Here is a 13,600-nt window from a genome sequence, read left to right as displayed (position 1 = left end):
AAGCAGCCCATTTAGATTTTTGTCTTAAAGCCTCATATAGCACAGAGGCTTTCATGGTAGAATAAAAGAAAAGATCAATTTTTTAAAATTTATATTTGCAGATACCGACTTCAAAATGTATAACATCCAAGTTGAAATGATTTAAGATGAAGGATAAATCTGGTCATCTTTTTTATAATACTTTTGTGTTCTTTATTCAGTCTTAGAATGTCCAGAGTAGATCTGCCCCACCATTTGGCAAGTGTACTCTTTTCAAGACAGATCCCTGGGTGGGAAAGGAGGAAGGCATCCTGGGTAGCTTGTCCTGTTCATATACTATGTATATGGTCACATGAGTTGTAGGAACTGATTCATGCAAGTAATTGAGGCTCTCATCAACATGGATGGATATCTCTGGAATATTGCCCATCCCCTCTCCAAGAGAAAATTTACTTCTTGCTTTTAGGGGGGTTGCTTGAGACTAGAATTTTAGCTATCTGCAACCTAAATAATTCAGGAATGACTTTTAGTTTCAAAACAATGAAACTTCTTGCTTCCCTGATTCCTAACTTTTATAGGAGGATATTCCAAGTTTATATTCATAGGCTTGACTCCTTTTCACCAAATGTCAGTTGCACAAAAATAGTGATTAGTGAAACAATCCATTTATCTAATCACATAGCAAATAAAAATAAGAGAAATTCTATAGATTCAAATATACAAGAGTAGATGAACTCTTTAGATAGTAACAGGATGAGATTTCATTCAAATAATGAGGAAAAGGGCCTAATTTGATATAAGGGAAAATTCCTCATTGCTAGAGAAGGCAGCTGAATATTAGACATGTCTCTGACTTCCCCTACATATGTCTCCTTCTATCTCTCTCCCTACTTTTCTCCAGATAAGTGTGTCTTCTCTGGATAAAGGAATCAAAATCATCTCTAATATTAACAATCCCCAATAGAACTTATCTTTCAATTTTAAAAAAATCAGTGAATACAATTAAGTAACAAGTTATTTAATATTATGCTAGGGACTCAGGGAAGAAAAACAAAGAACAAAAAACAAAACACAAAACACAAGCCCTTTACTTCAAGGGTCTTACATTTTACTGGAGAGATCCAACATGAAATATCCTTCCTAACCTCTCAGTAGCCGTTGCCACTCTCTCCTCCTAGAAATATCTTCTTTCTAGGTTTTTGGAACACCACTCCTCATTTTCTTCCTATGCATATTAATACTCCTCAGTTTTCTTTGATGGATCCTTATCCAGATCATGCCCTCTAACTCTAGGTAGGACTCAGGGTTCTGGCCCAGGGCCCTCTTCTATTGTCTCTCTGTATTACTTCACTTGGTCATCTCACCAGCAACTATGGATTTAATTACTCTCCCTATGCTGATGAGGCTCAAATCTCTCTTTCCTAACCCCATTTTCTCTGCTGACCTCCAATCGTACATCTCAAACTGCATTTCAGACTTCTTGAACTGGATGTCCAGGAGACATCTTAAACTAATTATGTCTGAAAGATAATTCATTATCTTTTCCCCCTAAACCTTTCTCCCAGCTGCCATATCCTACCTTCCCTATTACTGTAAAGGGCATAACCATCATCATCTCAATCCCTCAGACTTGCAAACTAGAACTTATTCTGGATTCCTCATCATCTCTAACCTCCTGAGGATCCAAGTGTTGCCAAGATTGCCAAGTGTTGTGGATTTCACCTTTGAGACATTTTTGGAATATGCCCCCTTCTCTCTTCTGATACTTTCACCACTCTAACGCAGGCCCTCATCACCTCATGCCTTATTGCAATAGCCTGCAGGTAGATCTGCCTACCTCAATTCTCTTCCCCATTCCAATCATCCTCCTTCAGCCAACAAAGTGATTTTGCTAAAACATAGTTTTGATGGCATTAACCTTCCCTCTACTCTTCCTTATCCCCCCCGCCCTGCCACTGCTTCCTCCACCTGCCCCCAACTTAGTAAACTCCAGACACTTGCTATTACCTTCCAGAGTAAATAGAAAATGCTATGTTTGGTGATCAAAGCCCTTTCTAATCTACTCTACCTCCTATGTTTCCAGTCTTCCTACATCTATATACTCATACTTTTTCTTGAACAAGTAGATAACAGGTTATGCCTTAAATTACATTTCCTAAAATTTTCATTGTATACCTTTTTCCCCAATTCATTATTATTATTTTTTTTCTTTAACGTGTGCACTTTTATTTGAACTGGTCTTAAGTCAGTGTACAGGTAAAGCTCTCCTCCCCTCCCCCCAAGTACTGGCACCAATCTCAAAACTTGCTGGGAGACTGTGAAGTCTTCATTCACATCTATGTTGGGGGCAGGGAGGGAATTTAGGGGGCCACTCATTATGGCTGACAAAAAAAAAGGAACAAGTATTAAGGCGGAAGATACAAAAAGTTGTTTTTTTTTTTTTAAAGGATTACATAATTTACACATAAAGCAGTACTGTGTACCTCCCCCCCTCCCCCTCTGGATTTTTAAGTAGCTCCTTTGCTCTAATTTGAGCAGGACAGCCTTCATAGAGGCAAGTAACTCACTAACATGTAATAATTATTTGGAATGACTATTAAAAAAAAAACAACAATGTACAATCAGAGTCCTGAAGACGCACTGTAGAACTTTGGGGATGTTTGCCTCCAACATCATCACCTGCTCATCACCTTCACCGTTCCAGTTTTTAAATCCTGAGTCAAGCGCCAAAAAAAAATAAAAAATAAAAACAAATAAAGCCATGCCAATCTCATCTCTTTTTTTTCCGGGCAATTAACATGTCACACCCTTTGAAAAAAAAAACACACAAACAGTCCATTTAGAAGCATTTGCGGTGGACAATGGAGGGCCCAGATTCATCATACTCCTGCTTGCTGATCCACATCTGCTGGAAGGTGGAAAGAGACGCCAGGATGGAGCCTCCAATCCAGACAGAGTATTTGCGCTCAGGTGGGGCAATGATCTTGATTTTCATTGTGCTGGGGGCTAGGGCTGTAATTTCCTTCTGCATCTCCTGTAAGCAATGCCTGGGTACATGGTGGTACCACCAGACAATACAGTATTGGCATAGAGATCCTTACGGATGTCAACATCACACTTCATGATTGAGTTGAAGGTAGTTTCATGGATTCCACAGGATTCCATACCTAAGAAAGATGGTTGGAAGAGAGCTTCTGGGCATCGGAACCTCTCATTGCCAATTGTGATAACCTGACCATCAGGGAGCTCATAGCTCTTTTCCAGAGAAGAGCTAGAAGCAGCAGTGGCCATCTCCTGCTCAAAGTCTAGGGCGACGTAGCACAGCTTCTCCTTGATGTCACGCACGATTTCCCTCTCAGCTATGGTAGTGAAACTGTACCCTCTCTCGGTCAGGATCTTCATGAGGTAGTCCGTCAGATCACGGCCAGCCAGATCCAGACGGAGGATGGCATGGGGAAGGGCATAACCTTCATAGATGGGCACAGTGTGGGTCACACCATCACCGGAGTCCATCACAATACCAGTGGTACGACCAGAGGCATACAGGGACAGCACAGCCTGGATGGCAACGTACATGGCTGGGGTGTTGAAGGTCTCAAACATAATCTGAGTCATCTTTTCTCTGTTGGCTTTGGGGTTCAGGGGGGCTTCCGTGAGCAGCACAGGGTACTCTTCAGGGGCCACACGGAGCTCATTGTAGAAAGTATGATGCCAGATCTTCTCCTTGTCATCCCAGTTGGTGACGATACCATGTTCGATGGGGTACTTCAGGGTCAGAATACCTCTCTTGCTCTGGGCCTCATCCCCCACATAGCTGTCTTTCTGGCCCATACCCACCATCACACCCTGATGTCTGGGGCGCCCAACAATGGATGGGAAGACAGCCTGAGGGGCATCGTCTCCTGCAAAGCCAGCTTTGCACATTCCAGAGCCATTGTCAACAACGAGAGCAGCAATATCATCATCCATGGCAAACTTTGAAGTGGCAAGTTTAAACCCTTAAGAGAAAGAAGGTGGTGCCGCACCTGGAGGCAGGGGGGAGGCAAGTGCACGCTGGGTGGAAGAGCTCACAGCTCTCCCCAATTCATTATTACACCTTATTGAATATCTGTACTGCATGACCTACTCATACATGAAACTACTTATTCAAATCCTTTTTAGGGATAATTAAGTTTGCCAATGTTTATCATGGACTTTCTTCCTCCAAGTTAAGGATCAGAAAGGTCACCAAATTCATGAGATTTTTTTTTGAAACATTTCTGTGGCTTTGGCCTGCTCCCATATTCCCTGTTCTGCTGAGTTTTGACTAACTAGTCCGCCTCGACTCTATTCCACTGATAATACAGATGGACGTTTGGCAAGGAGAATAAAGTGGCACAGGAGAGTAAGATCCTGGATGGAACATACTTTTTTTTTTTAAACACTTTTTTTAATCTTTCATAGATAACCTTTGACAAGAGTGAAAGAATGACAATTTATCTTTGGGATATAATTTTAGGAGTTGGGCAATATTCACATTTCCATTTTTAAATGATAAAAGCTCATTTTGGACTAATTTCCTGAATCTAACCACCTCCAAAAATTTTCTAAACTTGGCTGTGACTACCTTTGACATATTTCTATTTTATGAATTCTTTCAACCATGCTTTATATATAATTGGCATGATTTTCTTTTAATACGTGAATTGCAAATTTTGATCATTTCTTCTGAGTGCTTCCATTATAGTGCTACTTAGTTTGAACAAAATCATTGTGGGAAGCAAATACATACACACATACATACACACATACACTATTTTTAAAAGTCTTTACTAGTTTATATTGACAGTGAAGAGTCAGGGTTTTTTTTTTAAATTTAAATAAGGTGATAATAAAGAATTTGACTAATAACGGTGTGATGGCCTAAAATCCCAAATTATGTAAGATAATGTAACCCAACAATTACACTAAATTAAACTTGAATTTTTAAGTTCAATTATCTGTTTTAATGTTAAATAAAGAATTCTATAATAGGTAACAATCTGAATATACGTTCTTAAGACTCAATAAACAGAATCAGTTCCCATTTATACAAAATGGGCCATTTTGCAAAGCTGAATCTCCTGCTTAGCTGCAAGTCATTTAATATACTTCAGGTGAATGACTGATTTCCTGAGAATTAGAATAAAATCAAATGTACAGAATTCTAAAGTGATCATGAGAAAAAAATGAATCTTTTTTTTTAAGTAATTTAGAGGGTATTTGGAGATCTTCCAGTGTATCATGGATAACAATGATTATTTCATACCATCATAGCTGAATGAATAATCTCTACTGATATTAGGTAGTTGTTTTTGAAACACACACACACACACACACACACACACACACACACACACACACACACACACATGAACCACCTGATTTCTGGTTGATGGCATCTCTCTGTCTTAATCTCTGCCTCTCTGTGTCCTTTGTCTCTCTGTGTTTCTGTCTCTCTGTGTCTCCATCTGTGTTTGACACTGATTCCATCTTTCTGGTTCTCTTTCTCCCTCTTATTCCCTCTCTTCCCTCTCTCTCATTCTCTCTCTCCCTCTCTCCTCTCTCTCTCCTCTCTCTCTCTCTCTCTCTCTCTCTCTCTCTCTCTCTCTCTCTCTCTCTCTCAATTCTCTCAATCTCCCCATTCCTCTGTACTCCTCCCCTCCAATAGTTAGTTGACTATTGCTTAGATTCCAGATTAGTGTGCTTAAACTCTAATTCCTTCTTTATAGACATTCTGATGAATGGGAGAATTTTTCATTTTTCATTCAGGTGGTTGAATTTCCTGTAGGTACTACCCCAAAACTATTTTTGGCTTTGATATTGTTTGACCCTGTTATTACTTTAAAAAATGTTCACAATAGATTCATAGAACCATAGTATATCAAAGCAGCAATGAAATTCAGAAACTTGGACCTAAACAGTAACTTCCTCCATAATGTCCCCAGTGGGTGGTCATTCTTTTGGTACTTGATGGTCCCATTAATGGTAATTTTCTGCTTCCTAAGTAAGCCCACTCCACTTATAAATGGCTCTAGTCATTAGGAATTACTTCCTCTGTTTAACCTGAAACTTTGCATTTTCTTGCACTGATATCTGCTCTCTAGTGCCAAGTAAGATAAGCCTAATTCCTCTTTCATGAGGTGAGCTGGCATTGTAATAATGATCACTCAGACAACAAGTATTTATTAAACATATTTTATATGTCAAGATGGGGATATGAATACAAAGAATCAAACAATGCCTTCAGTCTAGGAGCTAACATTCTAGTGAGGGAGACAACAATACATATGAGTATATAGAGAATGAAAAATACACTGAATTTAAAATGACATATTTAAATCCCAGGTCTAGTCCTCATAACCTCTGTGGCTTTATACAGGTCACAATGTCTCTGACATTCAGTTTCCTATAACATAACACACCTACCTCTAAAGATTTATCACAAGAAAAGCATTTTATAAACTTTTTTTGTTCAGTTAATTTTTTTTTCAGTTGTGTCTGACTCTTTGTGATACCCTTTGTGGTTCTCTTGGCCAGTGTAGTGGTGTAGTTTGCCATTTCCTTCTCCAGCTCATTTTACATATGAGGAAACTGAGACAAACATGGATAAGTGATTTGTCCAAGGTCACACAGATACTAAGTGTGGGAGATCAGATTTGGGTTCAGGAAGATGAATCTTCCTGACTCTATACTGGGCACTCTATTTACTGTACCACATACTTGCCTTAAACTTTAGAGTTATACAAATGTGAACAGTTTTTTAATAGTAGTAAGTATAATTTACATGTAAATAGCACTTTAAGCTTTCAAGACACATTACATCATCTTATCTGAACTTTACAACACTTTTGTGAGTATATGCTACAGTGCTGTTTAATTGGAACTTTGGGGTGGAAGGGTTAAGGCAGATAAGGAATATGTAATTGGGTCATAAGATAAATACTTAGGCTTTGAAGATGATCTATACAAGTTTAGAATCACTGGGATCTGAAGAGTATAATGAGTTGTGAGGATGTTCATCACTGAGTGGAAGGTGTCACTCTTCCCAGGGGAAGTAGGAAATCAGTCTGGAGGCAATTTCACATAAGATGGGAGGGATATAGTCACATGGTTAAATAAAAAGGCCTTCCTTAATTGCTCCTCTTCCCTTCCAAGGATTTGGATTGAAGAGAAAAAATGCACAGTAGGAGATAGAAAGTACAAGGCACCAGTTCATAAACATCTTGGCCCCTCTTCCCCTCTGAAATGACTATTCAGGAAGCAGTAATAAGAAGAAGAATTAAAAAATCTCCATTATTACTTGTTTTTTAATGTGTGGAGTATGTTTACATAAGAAGCAGGTAGGGCATAGGATCTTTTGAGGAAGGCTTTCCTCTCTGGACCACCTGGGAAGGTTGGGAAGTAGGGTGGAGTGAAGTTATATTTCCCTGGAGCACTTTGCAACCAAGGAATGATGGCCCATTGAGGGCTTCTCATTATGATCTGAGCAGGTCAGTAGCAAATCCTAGAAGCTGCATCAGGTGGATAGAGAAAAGAATTAATTCTCAGTTTTCCCTTTTCATTTGTTCAAAGGGACCTTGGCTGTAGAACTCTGTGGACTCTGTATCTCTGGATATGGTCCAATGCAATCATCTTTTCCTTGGCCCCCTGGATAGTCTGTCTTAAGTCTGACATATCATGCTGAGACCACTTAGTTAGAAGGCAGACCTGCTGTAACACCATGCAACATGACAAGGCAGCTGGAAAGGCAGAGTTCTGGGTGTCCCAGAACTGCAGATAAAGACATAGGGTCAGTGTAGTAATATTGTCAGAAAACGACCTGGCTAATGTGGGTTCCTGTACAAGCCCAATTCCCAAGTGTAAGCCTGTCTCCTGATCACCACAGGTGAAAAGAACTAGATAAAGTTGTTTCAAGATTAAAACCTCAGTCATGCTAGCCAAGGTCTTTTCACACACACACACACACACACACACACACACACACACACACACCTCAGAGAAAGTCTAAAATGCTTTCTACACTGAGCCTAACATGTCAAGCCCAACTAACACCATCAATGGATTTCTAATTCCAATATTTCAAAAAGCAAAATAGAAAATATTTTACATTCTGAATGGAGTTTCTGACTTGTACTCAGGAAGACTGGAGTTCTCATCCTGCCTCAGATACGATCTAGTTTAGCTATGTGACCCCTTAGAAAATTATATACTTCTCTCAGCCTCGGTGACTTACTTCCCAGGTCTAATATGAGGATGAGAACAAAATCAGTTCATATTTGAAAAAGACTTTGCAAACTTTAAAGCACTATACATGTCAGTTATTATTATTTTTATTAAAATTTCATTATTGGTATCTCTGGAAGATGGATAAACAAACAATTCTCGGATAAGTTGCTCTGTTATTATTCTTTTATGTTTAGTGTTTATTTAACTATTATATAGGTGGGTAAAATAAAGTTTTTTATAACTGAACAAAAATATTGGAAGGTAGGTTCATCTGTATCCTTAATGAAAGCATCTTTGGGACAAACTTTAGTAATGGATAGACTATCTGGGATAATATGTCCTTTCTGTTCCCTACATGTATATATATTGTTGGCAATCAATAAATACAAACTTCAATATTCAATATTCAAAGAACCACCTGTAAGAAGATTGCATGTGAAACCATTCCAATTATCTACTTCCATGAAGTTACTTTATTTTGAGTTTTCAAACATTCTTACATTTTTGTGGCTCAGTGTTATGTTTGGGTAATTAGAGGCGACCATTTTATTTGTAATATGCTATGGTTTATTTGTAGAATTTGCAAGGATATTTTGAGGTTTGCATTTCTACTACATGGATTTGTTTCAGTAGTTTATGAAGAATAATAAGTACCTGGCGTATAATTCTGGCTGCTTGATAATGCTTTTGTGGATATTTGATATTTTGGCAACTGCAGTGATATTATACAATTTCTATCACTTCCTTGCAAAGTCTGTATTGATCCATTTAGTCTGAGCTCCTAATAAATGAGCCTTCTATAGTTGTTGGCAGTTATTATTATGGTTATTATTTTATTTACTTCACTTAGGAGCCTATGTTTATTACTTTGGTTTTTTTTGTATTGTTTTGGTTTTTTTGAGGGGCAATGAGGTTTAAATGACTTGCCCAGGGTCACACAGCTAGTAAGTGTCAAGTGTCTGAGGCCGGCTTTGAACTCAGGTCCTGCTGAATCCAGGGCCAGTGCTTTTTCCACTGTGCCACCTAGCTGCCCCTGTCTTTGTTTATTTCAAACCATTCCCATCATATCTCCGGGTTTCTCTCACTGCAAATTGGCACTCCCTTGCTCTTTTAGCTTCCTCAAATGCAATTGCCAAGATTTAGTAACACAATTATTGGTTTAGGTAAGTTTAACTCCTATGGTCTATAGTACAACCTCAAGAGGCATCAGCTTATTTAGAACCAGGAGAGAGCCATCAGATTGAGCAGAGAAGCAGCATCTTTTACTGAAAGAGTAGTACTGAATTTGGAATCAAAAGACATGAATTTAAATCCCAACCTTGGTGTTTACTGACTGGGTAAAAATAGACAAATTGCTTATGCTCTCTGGGCCTCAGTTTCCTTATCTGCAAAATGAGGGAGTTGCACTATATGGCCCTTGCTGTTCTAACTTCCTATGCTTTCATGACTTCATGCTGCTAATTTGTAGTTTGATAGCTCAGCCTCTCCTGACTATACTCCCAACTGACCTCTGCTACAAAGAGAGATAATAAGGGTTGAATTTCAGAAAAAAAAAAAGGAAGGAAAAAAATAGCTTTCAGGGAGTTAAGTACACAGCTCCCATTGTTTCATAATGGAATTTCTGCACCAAAGTCCTTCAGCACTAAATCAGACCGTACATTTACAGTGCTGCCCTTTTCATCTTGGCATCCCACAAAGAGGACTTTTATTTCCAATCACCAGTTAAAATAAGTTTCTCAAGATGATGTTTCTTGGTAAACATATTTCATTACTGTGAAACCTGTGGGGTTCAGTCATCTGTAGTTTTGTTCCTTTGGTGTTCATTTGGGAATTAAAAAGTGATAAGGCAATGGTTAGAAAATTTCTCTCTTCCCACCAGATTATAAAGTTTTCTCAGCAAATGAATTTGTCCTTGTCTACTGACACTGGCTTTTTCCTCTTTAGGTATTTTATTACTGCCACTATTATTATTATTACTATCATCATCATTATTATTAATCATATACTAATAGCTGGAGTTTTTTTTCCCCTTATGATACAAGCATGCATCTTTCTCCTCTCAACTGAACCCATCAACTCCACCTTAAGTGTGCACTCATCCATATCAATATATCTAATAGGAATATGTATGCAGGTCAATTACCTCAAAGAGATAAAGCTTACTTTCTCTGTTACAGAGAGTACTTTAGAGCAAAGCAACTCTTCCTTAAGAATAAATAAGAGTTGGGGGCAGCTAGGTGGCACAGTGGATAGAGCACAGGCCCTCAGGAGTACCTGAGTTCAAATCCAGCCTCAGACACTTGACACTTACTAGCTGTGTGACCCTGGGCAAGTCACTTAACCCCAATTGCCTCACTAAAAAAAAAAAAGAATAAATAAGTGTCGTGGTCAGTAAATGAGCCCAGTAGCCATTTTTCATCACTGGTATTTCCCCAGCACTAAGAACATTTCATTTCAGACTTCATTGTGTTACTCCTACAGTTCGAGATTGACATAACTGTGGGAACCTCAAGAGTTCACTTTCCCCTGGAAATACAGACCCTGGACCCACCTTTAATATACAGTGGAACTGACCAACTCTCCAAAAAACCTAGAGACACTTGGACCTGACAATCAGGATCCTTGACATCACCATGGACTATATGAAAAGGTGAAGTTTGGGGTCACTTCTTACTCTCATTCTCATACATTGAAATAGGGTCACTAGTTTGTTTCAGCAGAATTGCTTCTGGCCCCAATCAGGATCATCAGCAGTCTCTGGTTGTTGAAAGTTGTGTTAACCCCCCTTCACATGATTATCACCCCTCCCAAGGCAGAATTCCCCACAGATGTTCATCACCATGTGCCAATATATGTTGCCTATTGTTCTCTTCCTCTTCTGTACTAGGCCTAGATGTGATTACTCTGCATTCCGGGCTGCTGCTGACAAACACTATTGTCAGGATGAACAGGGTAAGCAGATTGACTGCAAACCCACCCATCTGGCTCTTTCAGTCACCCTAATGACCATCTTAGATTGACTGTGTGGTGAGGTGATCAATTGCTTGGTGATGATTGGCTGTGATGACTGCAGTATGGTTGATTCAATCGAGCTGTATTGACATGGTCTCAGTTACCAAGGGTACATTTACTTAATGTATATATTCTCTTGTAATGAGTCTCATTTTGGGATCTTAGGCTGCTTTTAAAACACAACACACCTATCCTGAATCACTTTCATTGCATTTCTGCAGACTATTTAAACCTCATCTGAGTGTTATAAATTGAAGTGATCAAAGAGCTTCATATAGAGGGAGATACTCTAGCACAGTAGGGGAGGCATTAAACCTCTTTGCAAGTCAGCATAAGCAAAAGTGACAGCCTGGTTGCAATTTAAAATTACTCATATACCACAACTGTCAATTAAAATAGCCTTTAATGGTAACAGATGAACATCTGGTATCTTTCATTTGGGAAAATAAAAAAAAATAACTTTTTTTCTAAGAGTAGAAAATCTAAGATTCAGAATCTTTCCTTTCTAATTCTGTTCCTTCCAGTATTACAATGGAGTTTTAAAAAATATATATTTATTGAATGATAAAAAAACAGAAATCAAAATCAAGGATTCATTAATACTTATTCTACAAATTGTGTTATCTTCTCAACCCCAAGAAAACACATATTTGGGTATTTCATCCAAAAGAGTAGAAATTGTGTGGTATAGTGAAGGTTGGTCTTTGAGTTAAGATCAAGATTTTGGTCTTAACCCTGACACATACTATTTATGTGGCCATTGATAGGACACTTAACACCTCTAAAGCAATAAATTATATATGATTTGTCAATCTATATCAATGGAAGGAGTTTCCATATCAGAATTTCTCAGCATGATGAAATCACAAGTTCAGGCCCACCCACCCCTCTTATACAAATTCTGAAGGATATCATTCTGATACATTTTACAGGTGGCAGAATGGATACATCACCAGAGCAGGATTCAAGAAGATCTGAGTTAAGGGGTGGCTAGGTGGCCCAGCAGATAAAGCACTGGCCTTGGATTCAGGAGGACCTGAGTTCAAATCTGGCCTCAGACACTTGACACTTACTAGCTGTGTGACCTTGGGCAAGTCACTTAACCCTCATTGCCCAGCAAAAACAAAACAAACCAAAAAAATAATCTCTGAGTTAGAGTATAGGCTTAGACATCAGTTATGTGACTCTAGGGAAGTTACTTTACCTCAGCCTCAATTTCCTTTCTTGTAAAATGTGAATAATATCATCTACCTCCTAGGATTATTATGAGGATCAAATAAGACAGTGTTCTTAAGTGTTTGCAAACCTTCAAAACCTCTGTAAATGCTATTTTGCCAGCTACTCTAATGTATTTTTTCACCTCTCCATATGCTGTATTTTAATAATAATAATAATAATAATAATAATAATAATAATAATATCCTACTTCTCAAAGATCCTTATGTGGACCAAAGTAATACAAAAATTAGTCCAGATCATCAAGTCCTAGGAAACATGACTTGCTATTTACTCTATTCAGTACTCTATATCTTTGGAACTAAAAACAAGGATTGTCATTAATAAAATGTTCTATACAATGGCATCGGTTTGAATGTTCCTAAAGACTCAGTATATCTCACTGATTAGCACAAAGTCACTGGGATTCTTAAAAAATAGTCATAAGAATTGATTTTTAATGTTATCCAGGAGAACCAAGTGGAAAAATGTGAGGAAGTAAATTATATTTTTCCAACCATTGCTCAATCTATAAGAATTTATTGATTCAAATCTGGCCTCAGACACTTGACACTTACTAGCTGTGTGACCCTGGGAAAGTCACTTAATCTTCATTTCCCCACAAAAAATTTTAAAAAAATTAAAAAATATTGAAAAGTCATTTTAATCTTAATCTGAAAATCTTAATTCCATCCATTTGTTGTTGATAATATATATGAACTTTGTATCAAATCCCATACTTCTTCCCTCCATCTATTCCAGCTCCCTACTCCTGTTGCAAAATATTTGCAGAATCTATGGACCATCCATAACATTAAATAATTTATGTGTAAAATATAAATTCTACTATTCAATATAAATAATACTAATCTTACTTTTTAGGTTGTACATTAATCAGTTTACAAGTTTAAAGAAAATAGAATTTCTCAAATATAAAAAATTAATATCCTATAAAGTAATTATTTTTTTCTTTTTGGTAATTGCTCTGATTTTTCATACATCTTTAAGGCATATTATAAAAACACTGTCTGTGTAAAGAAACTGATTATTATTTTGAGTGATTCGAACTTTTAGAGTGAAATTGTAACATCAATATTTCTAAAGATAAGTAACAGTTTTCCACTAGAAATTGTTAAAATATGCCAAA

At 37.8% G+C, this 13,600-nt stretch overlaps 1 pseudogene; it reads right to left on the bottom strand.

Moving 5' to 3' along the window:
• Positions 1–2,179: 2,179 nt before the first annotated feature.
• LOC122740779 lies at positions 2,180–4,037 on the bottom strand (annotated as a pseudogene).
• Positions 4,038–13,600: the final 9,563 nt, after the last annotated feature.

This window comes from Dromiciops gliroides, chromosome 2, assembly GCF_019393635.1.
Source record: "Dromiciops gliroides isolate mDroGli1 chromosome 2, mDroGli1.pri, whole genome shotgun sequence".
Classification (NCBI taxonomy): Eukaryota; Metazoa; Chordata; class Mammalia; order Microbiotheria; family Microbiotheriidae; genus Dromiciops; species Dromiciops gliroides.
Note: the sequence above shows the minus strand (reverse complement) of the source record. Positions and strands in the feature narration are given on the sequence as shown.